At 40.6% G+C, this 8,844-nt stretch overlaps 1 pseudogene; it reads right to left on the bottom strand.

Annotated features, from left to right (window-relative positions):
• Positions 1 to 3,424: 3,424 nt before the first annotated feature.
• The window catches only part of LOC134376044 (zinc finger protein 717-like), a 31,671-nt pseudogene continuing 26,251 nt past the window's right edge, over positions 3,425 to 8,844 (bottom strand).

The following is an 8,844-nucleotide window of genomic DNA, read 5'->3' as shown; positions in this document are numbered from 1 at the left end:
TCACTAACCATTAGAGATAACAGACAAAGGATGCCAAGAAATGCTCAGAGACACACACACAGCCCAGGCCTCTGCACTATTCACCACCTTTCTCTCCCTCTTCAGCAATAACCACCATCTGACACATTGTGTATTTTACTTCCACCCCTCATCTCTTGTTTCCTACAATGCCAGCTTCAACTGAACAGGGATATTTGTTCAGTTTTATTCACAGCAGCACCTACTGGAAAGGCTGTTACACAGAAGAGCAGCACTTGATAAATCACTGGGCTCCAACTCACACACAGGTTTTACACAAACCTCACCATAGACCCATATCCACTCAATTTGCACAGAGTGAACTGTTCTCATTCCAATCCCACGGGGCAGAGAGGTATGTCTTGGGCCCCAAACCAATTCCCAAGGGTGGGTTTGCCTAAATGAGTTGAAAATGTAGATCCACACAAAACCATGCACAGGGATGTTGACAGCAACATTGTTCATAATTTTCATAACTTGGAAGCAACCAACATGAAGATGTGTTCACCAAAGTTGGAGATACAAAATTAACACACAAAAACAACTGTACTTCTATGCACTTCCAGTACAATATCTGAAAATACAATTAAGAAAATAAATCTATTTACAACAGCACCCAAAGAATAAATACATAGGAAGAAATTTTTTTAAGTACAAAATTTATACTCTGAAAACTACAAACCTGTTGGAAAAAGCTAAAGATCTAAATAAATGGACAACCATTCCATGTTCATGGATCAGTAGGCTTAATATTAAGATGGCAATACTCCCCCAGACAATGTACGATTCAATGCAATCTTTATCAGAATGACAGTGACTACAGAAACTAAAAGCTGATGCTGAAATCTATATGAAATCATGAGGGACTCAGAATACAACGTGAAAAAGGGCAAATTAGGAGGACTCACACTTCAGAATTTTAAAACCAGCTACAAAGCAATGGTAATCAAGATACTGTAGTAATGACACAGGAAAAGTCATTTAGATAAAAGAACACAACAGAGAGTTCAGGAATAGAGATGTCAGCAGAATGACAAAGTTAGCTGCCCAAACACCTGTTCCTGGACAGAAATACGGAAAAACAAAAACTATCAGAAACAAACTTTTCTTTTCTTTTCTTTTTTTTTGACTGGTAAGGGAATAGCAACCCCTGGGCACAGTGTCGTCTGCACCATGCTCAGCCAGTGAGCACACCGGCCATCCCCATATACGATCCGAACCCATGGCCTTGGCACTACCAGCGCCACACTCTCCCAAGTGAGCCACGGGGCCGGCCCAGAAACAAACTTTTCAAAACTCTTAAAAACCATCAAAGATTTACAGCAACCATGTGGATGGAAAAAAGAGAGAGAAATGGTGAGAGAGCTTTGTGGAGTTTTCACTTGTCCTTGGCCCAATCTCTCCCTGATTTGGTGCCAGTCCTTAAGACAACAGCCCTAGCTCCTACTGCGGAGCCCTTGTCACTGGTTCCAGATACAGCAGAGCAGATCTTACTTGCAAATTATTGTGTTTGTATGTTATAATCTGTCTGGGGGTAACAAAGGATCTGAAACAAGGTTTGATTTTCTGTTTTGACAAAGTTAGAAGCCAATCAGTGTGGAAAACTGGGAGATCTAGACAATCTTCGTCATCTTCTTCTCCTTCCCTTTTTCTTTCATTTCCTTTTTTCCTTTTCTTTCTTTCTTTCTTTTTCTTTATTTTTCTTTCACCCTTTCATTCTTTCTCTTATTTAGCACCTGACATTCAAGAAAATCTCGGTGAAAACATTGGCTGCACACACCTAAAAAAATCAAAGACTTACAGTGACTACACACAACATGTAATACAGTCTCTACAGAAATACTTTTGAAAAGTCACTAAACAAATGGACAACTACAGCTTTCAATAAACAACAGTAGCAAACACAAGAGTCAAGTAAGGCCATCCTATCACTTGGGACATCCTCTCACCCCCATCTGGCTCACTGAAACAGTCAATGACCACCCTCCATGGAGACCCTGCACTCTGCCCCCACCCCCACCTTGTGTCCAAAGTGAACTTTGCTTTGCAGGATTTTGCACCATCTTACTGGTGTGGGTTTTCCTTGTTTTTTGGGATAGCTTTTCTTTCTTCACAAATCTGAGAGACTCCAGAAGGCAGAAATAATTTCTGTCATTTCCTCTCAATACCAGCATCTGATTGGCTGACCACTAATTTGTCTATAAGGAATAAAACTGGGGTTAGCGAAAGAAAGGGTTCATGTCCAAGAGGTTATGTTTTTAGGTGAAGGGCAGGCCAGGAGATTCCCACCAGTGCCAGGACAACCAGTTGCTCCCCTTAGAAGCTCCGTCCACAGCCACACTTCAGGCTGTCCTCTGAGAGGAGATGACCCAGGGGCTGATGTCCACTAGACCGTCCAAGAGATATGGCTGCTGTGGGCACCTTGTGTCAGCCCCAGACAGCTTCGATACCCAAGACAGGAGGATAGGAGGGTGGCTGAGGACACACCATCCTCCTATCTTCCTGCCCTGGGTATCGAAGCTGTCTGTGAAGTTTCCAAAGAGGAATCTCTATAAAAAAGATATTCTTGGACTGGCCAGTTAGCTCAGAGGGTAAGAGCACAGCCTTGTAGCACAAAGGTCATGGGTTCAGATCCCCATACCAGCCAGCCGCTTCAAAAGAGAAGAGAAAAATTTTTTTGATAAGGTGTCTCTGCCTAGGGACGATAATAGGAGGTGAGGCACAAAGATTTTTTATAGCAGAGTGGGAGGTAATTGTTCTCTGCTTATCTGTCATATGAAATGTTCAAAAACAAAAAAAGAAATACTTTTAAAAGACCCATCAATTGCTCTGTGAAAGTATGATGAACAATTAAAATACTGTTTCTGTTTGCAATGTACAATAATAAACAAATAGTCGACAACATTGTGAATTGGAGACAAGAAGTTGGCTTTGGGAATGTGGAGAAGGAACTGGAAATTTAGGGTTTTACTGCAAGCCCTAGAAGATGGCAGGCTGAGGGGACAGGGGACTGGATTTGAGACTCTGCTTTCCATACAATTGAAAAAGGCAGGGGGAGGCCAGCCCTCTTTGGAGTGTTAATTAAAACTAGGCAATAAGAGTGAAGGGGCTGTAGGCCCCTAAGGAAACTGAAATCTAACTCACACGCCTTTCTTGTAAATTACTAACTTAGAGAAAAACAAAATTTAGGCTTAAGCAACCAGGAACCACAAATGAACCTCTAATTACACAATCAGGAAATTTCCACCCAAATGGTGCAAATAAGGAGACTACACCACTGCAGCCAATCAATTATCTGCTGTTTTGCTTCCACCCACACCTTACAAACGTTTTTCCTTAAGACCCTCCCATGGACCCCAAACCACATACCAGGACTGGAGCTTCCCAGTCATAAATCACTGTTTGCTTAAATAAACTCTCCAACATTTTGACGAAGTCTCAGTTTAATTTTTAACAGTAGAAAGGAGGGACTGGAGACCCCAGGGACTGCATCTCCTTCTCTCCTGGACCATACACCGCGTGGGGATTTTCCCCATGACCCTCCCGCTGTCACCGCAATCTGAGGAGATGCACGGAGCTGCCCACAGAGGGCTCCGGACTCCTGAAGTCACAATGAAGGGATGAGACAGAACACCCAGGGGATCTCGGCTGCCACCCAGTGCACACACCGTGGCCATAGAGGACCAGTTCCGACCAGCCCCCTTCCGTGACGGAGGACCCTCCCCATACACCCATCATTTCCCAGCATCCAGACTGTCCTTGCTTCCTTCCCGAGGATCTCCCAGTCCCTGCAGGTCACAGGGCGACAGAGGCCATGGGTAGTCACCTGGGCCTCCCGGACAGGGAGCTGTGGAGACCCGCGGAGCTCCGCCAGCGCCAGAGACAGAAATCCCACCAGACTGTGGAAGGCCGCCCCCTCCTCCCTGGCTGTTCCCTGATTGGACAAAGCTTCAGGCCCCGCCCCTCTCAGGCCCTGAGTGGCAGGAGGTAAGCGCAGACACGTTGCTGAATGAGGCAGAGTGACAGGTTTTGGGCTGCAGCCCTTTTCAGGCAGGGCTTCCTCCCTGCTGTGGGATCTGACCCTGCCAGAGGAGATATTGGCATGTGACCTTGTATATAAGGTTATGTTCATTTATGACTTGTTCATATATGAGTATATCTACGTGTACACACACACACACACACACACGTTATTCACAAGTGGAAACAATGTGATAACAATTATTTTACCATTTAAGATTTTATAACCTTCCTGGCCTCTGGAATTTTGAGGAGGCAGCCTGAGCTTTGCAAAGGGAGGCGGTCATCTGAGGCAGCAATGTCCAGTAGAAATAAAACGTGATCCACGTGTGTAATTTTAAATTTTCTTGTAGCCGCATAAAAGAAAATCAAAAGAGACAGATATAAAATTGATTGTAATAATTTGTTTAACTCAAAATATTATCATCTTAATATGTGAGCAATACGAAAATATTAATGAAGTATTTCCTTTTTCTGGTACTAAATCTTCAAAACTCGCTCAGTATGTTATGCTTTCAGCACATGTCAATTCAGACCATCCACATGCCAGGTGCTCAGTAGCCACACGTGGCCAGCAGCTGCCACGTTGCAAGTGCAGCTCTGAGAGCTCTGATGTTCCTGATATCAGGGGGGTGAAGGAACTGAAACCCCCTTCTAGGTAAGAGGTGAGGGAACACCTGCTTCCCACCAACATCTCTCCTCAGGCCCAAGGGTGGGAGAGGTGGTGCCCAGACAGACAGCAGAGGGCTGCAAGCAGGAAGGGTCTAAGGAGAAACCACTGCTTGCCATCTGCTGCTTGGTGTGGGCCCATTTACCTTCCTAATGCAGCAATGCAATAAAAATGGGTCCCAGAACGAAGAAACACCGTGTTCTAAGATCTATCCACGCCTTTGTCCCTCTGAGTTTGGATTTGGAGGGGAAAGATTAAAGGCAAACTTCTTAATTTACTATTTGTTCTTGGCCATAGGGGATTACCCAAGGGTCAGGATATGAATAAACATCTTAGAATGTTAAAACCTATCTGATGATGCCAAGAATGAACTTGTAGTACCTTAAAACAAAAGAAAACACTGCTGAGTTTAGAAATTTTGTGCAAATATGTAATATTTAGAAACTTTAACAATGTATAACATTCATATTAAAATACATGCACAAAGCATTCACGTAAAGCTCTATGCATTACTTCAAAGGGAACCCACTTGTGTAACCACCAAATAGAACCAGCCTGACTCATGCATCTCAATAATCACTTTCTCCCACCCTCCTCCCCAAAGTAACCAAAATCTTAACAGCTAACAGTAGAGAACAACTCTGTCTTTTATACAAGTGTTTTGTTAATGAGCATTTTAAACATACAAAATAAACAAAATAGTATAATAGACCTGTCACCCAGCCTCAACAGCTAAGCATGTGGCACTTTGCTTTCACCTATACTTCAACCCAATCTCCACCCCTACAATTTTACATACATTTAAAAAAATTGAAACATGATTGTACATATTTGTGAGTTACAGAATTGAATATCAATACCTGTGTACAATATGTGATGACAAAATCAACATAATTAGCACATTTATATTATAAAATATATTCTTTGTCTATTAACCAGTTTCATGCTAATGCTCCTCCTCTCCTCCGCCTTTCAAGCCTCTAGTAACCACAATCCTGTTCTCCTGAAAGATGAGCACATTATTGTAATTGTTTTCTTCTTTTTCTTTTATATTTATTAATTTTTTTATTAGCTCCCACTTATAAGTGAGCATATGCATTATTTCTTTTTCTGTGCCTGGCTTATTTCATTGAACAAAATTTTCTCCAGGCTCATCCAGGCTGCAGCGAATGACAGAAGTTCATTCTTTTCTATGGCTGAGTAGTATTCCATTGAGCATATATGCCATATTTTCCTTATCCAGTTGTCTGTTGATGGAAATTTAAGTTGATTCCAACTCTTGGCTATTGTAAATAGAGCTGTGATAAACATGGGAGTGCAGGTATCTTTTCAACATGATGATTTCCATTTTGGGGCTGTATACCGTGCTAGATCATCAGGCAGTTCTATCTGTAGTTGTTTCAAGAACCTCCATAGTATTTTCCATGGTGGCTGCACCAATTTATAGTTCCACCAACAGTGTAGAAGGGTTACTCTTTCTCTGCTTCCTTGCCAACATTTCTTATTCTCTGTCTTTTTGATGATTGTCAGACTAACTGGTTTTGCTTTGCATTTCCATGATGATTAGTGGTGTTGTGCATTTTTTCACGTACCTGTTGGTTATCTGTATGTCTTCCTTTGAGACATGTCTATTCAGCTCCTTTGCCCATTTTTTAAAAGATGGTTTGCTTGTTATTTTACTGTTATTTCAGTTCATTTTATATTCTGGATATTAATACCTTGTTAGATATAAAATTTTTGTTGATTTTGGTATATGGCAGGAGGTACAGGTCTAGTTTTATTCTTCTAACATGGATATCCAGTTATGCCAGCATCATTTATTGAAGAGGCAGTCCTTTCCTTAATGTGTATACTTGGTGCCTTCCTCAAAGATCAGTTGACTATAAACATGAGTTAATTTCTCAGTTCTCTATTCTGCTTCATTGGTCCCTCTGTCCATTTTTATACCAGTGGCATGCTGTTTTGGTAATTATAGCTTTATAGTACAATTTGAAGTCAGGTAGTGAAATACCTCTGACTTTATTTATTTATTTATTTATTTATTTATTTATTTATTTATTTATTTATTTATTTATTTATTTATTTAAGTTCTCACGATTGCTTTGGGTATTCGGGATCTGTTCTTGTTCCATGGAACTCTCAATTCTATCACCTTTTCTCCAACCCGACACACACACAGGCTAACTACATGAGGAGATGGATACATTACATAGCCTGATCGTGGTGATCATTTCAAAATGTATACATACATCAAAACAACATATTTTACTCCTTGAATGTACATTTTTTTTTGTCAATTATACCACACTAAACCTGAAAAAATTAAAATAAGCATAAACAACCAAACAGGTTTTTATGTTAAAATATATATATTACAAATATATGTAGGCAACTAGACTTGTATCTTGAGGACTGGGAAGGATTCATGCGAAAAACATAATTTTTAAAATATTCATAACTTTTAGGAGCTAAGATTTTAAATGTCTAGTATTTTTTTTTTCTTTTAAAAGATGACCGGTAAGGGGATCTTAACCCTTGACTTGGTGTTGTCAGCACCACGCTCACTCAGTGAGCTAACTGGCCATCCCTATATGGGATCCGAACCCGTTGCCTTGGTGTTATCAGCACTGCATTCTCCCGAGTGAGCCATGGGCCGGCCCCCAAATGTCTAGTATTTTAAAGGTTGAAAAGATAGATGGAAGCTTCGCAGGAGAAAGGAGAAGAGCTAAGAAGATAATATCCAAAAAGCAAATTAGAATCCCCTGCAAAAAATTACATCTAGAAAAGAGAAAATATCCCATGAAATTATAAAATGATGTGCATTTGACAAGGACAAAGAAAATAACAACTTAAATTGAAAGAGAGACCATTTCTCCCATCAGGAAGTTAAACTACATTCTATCAAATATACAATATGTTCACATGTGGAGCCTCACATGTTGTGGATGGGTTGTAAATAAGCCTGGACCATTCTATTGAAATGGAGATGTATGGCCAGTTCCATGGTGGTATGACAAGTTCAGTTGCTCTGCTGCTCACAAAATGGTCCCACATATGGAGTTTAATGATCTATGATTGCTTTCTTTAAATGTTTAGTAAATTTAACTTGGATTTGTGTTTTGAAAGTTGTCTGATGAGAAAATGTAGCATAGGCCAGGGGGCTTAGAACCTGGGTTCATGCGCAGTTTGATCTCCCACTGCCTCACTGGCATGGGTCTTGGCCCCCTGCTCTTCTGTAACCTGGTGCTAATAAGCCTTTCCTTTCCCCCCTTTGTTCATGACTGATGCTGCCCTCAGCTCCAGGCAATGTCTGGGTGTGGGCACACTGACTGTTGGGGTCATTTGTGCACATCTTTCATGGCATCATGTGGAGGGCCATGATGGCTTCTCACCTAAGTCAGAATCTACATTTTTGTGTTCCCATTATTAAATGCTTAATAATTCATGAACAAGTTGTTCTACCTGGGGCCTCCACCTTGTTCTTACTTTTTTAGCTTCTTAAGGTGTAATGTTGGGCTGTTTATTTTGAGTTTTTCTTCTTTCCTGATGTAGGTGTTACAACTTCCTTCTTAGAACTGCTTTCAGTGTATCCTATAGGGACAGGGATGTTGTTTTCATTTTCTATTGTCTCCACGAATTTTCTTATTTCCTTTTTATTTTCTTTCTTGATCCATTCATTGATTTGGAGCATATTGTTTAATTTCCATGTATTTCTTATGGTTTCTAGTAACCCTTTTGTTATTGATTTCTAGCTTTATTCTAATGTGGTTAGACAAGATAGTAGGTATAATTTCAATTTTACAAAAATTTGTTAGTACTTGTTTTGTGTCCTATCATGTGGTCTGTTCTAGAGATTGTTTCATGTGCCATTGAGAATATGTATTCTGCACCTGTTGGATGATATATTTTGTAAATGTCTATTAAAGTCAGTCAGTCCATACTACAGGTCAATTCTAAGGTTTCCTGGTTAAGTTTCTGTCTGGATGATCTGTGTTTGGCTAAAAGTGGGGTATTAAAGTCTGCAAATATTAATGAGTTTAAGTCTATGTCACCTGTTAGGTCTAATAGTAATTTGTCATATAACTGGGTGCTCCAAAGTTAGGTGTTGATGGAGTTTGGATGTGTTGTCCCCTCCA

This window comes from Cynocephalus volans, chromosome 4 (assembly GCF_027409185.1).
Source record: "Cynocephalus volans isolate mCynVol1 chromosome 4, mCynVol1.pri, whole genome shotgun sequence".
Taxonomy (NCBI): Eukaryota; Metazoa; Chordata; class Mammalia; order Dermoptera; family Cynocephalidae; genus Cynocephalus; species Cynocephalus volans.
Note: the sequence above shows the minus strand (reverse complement) of the source record. Positions and strands in the feature narration are given on the sequence as shown.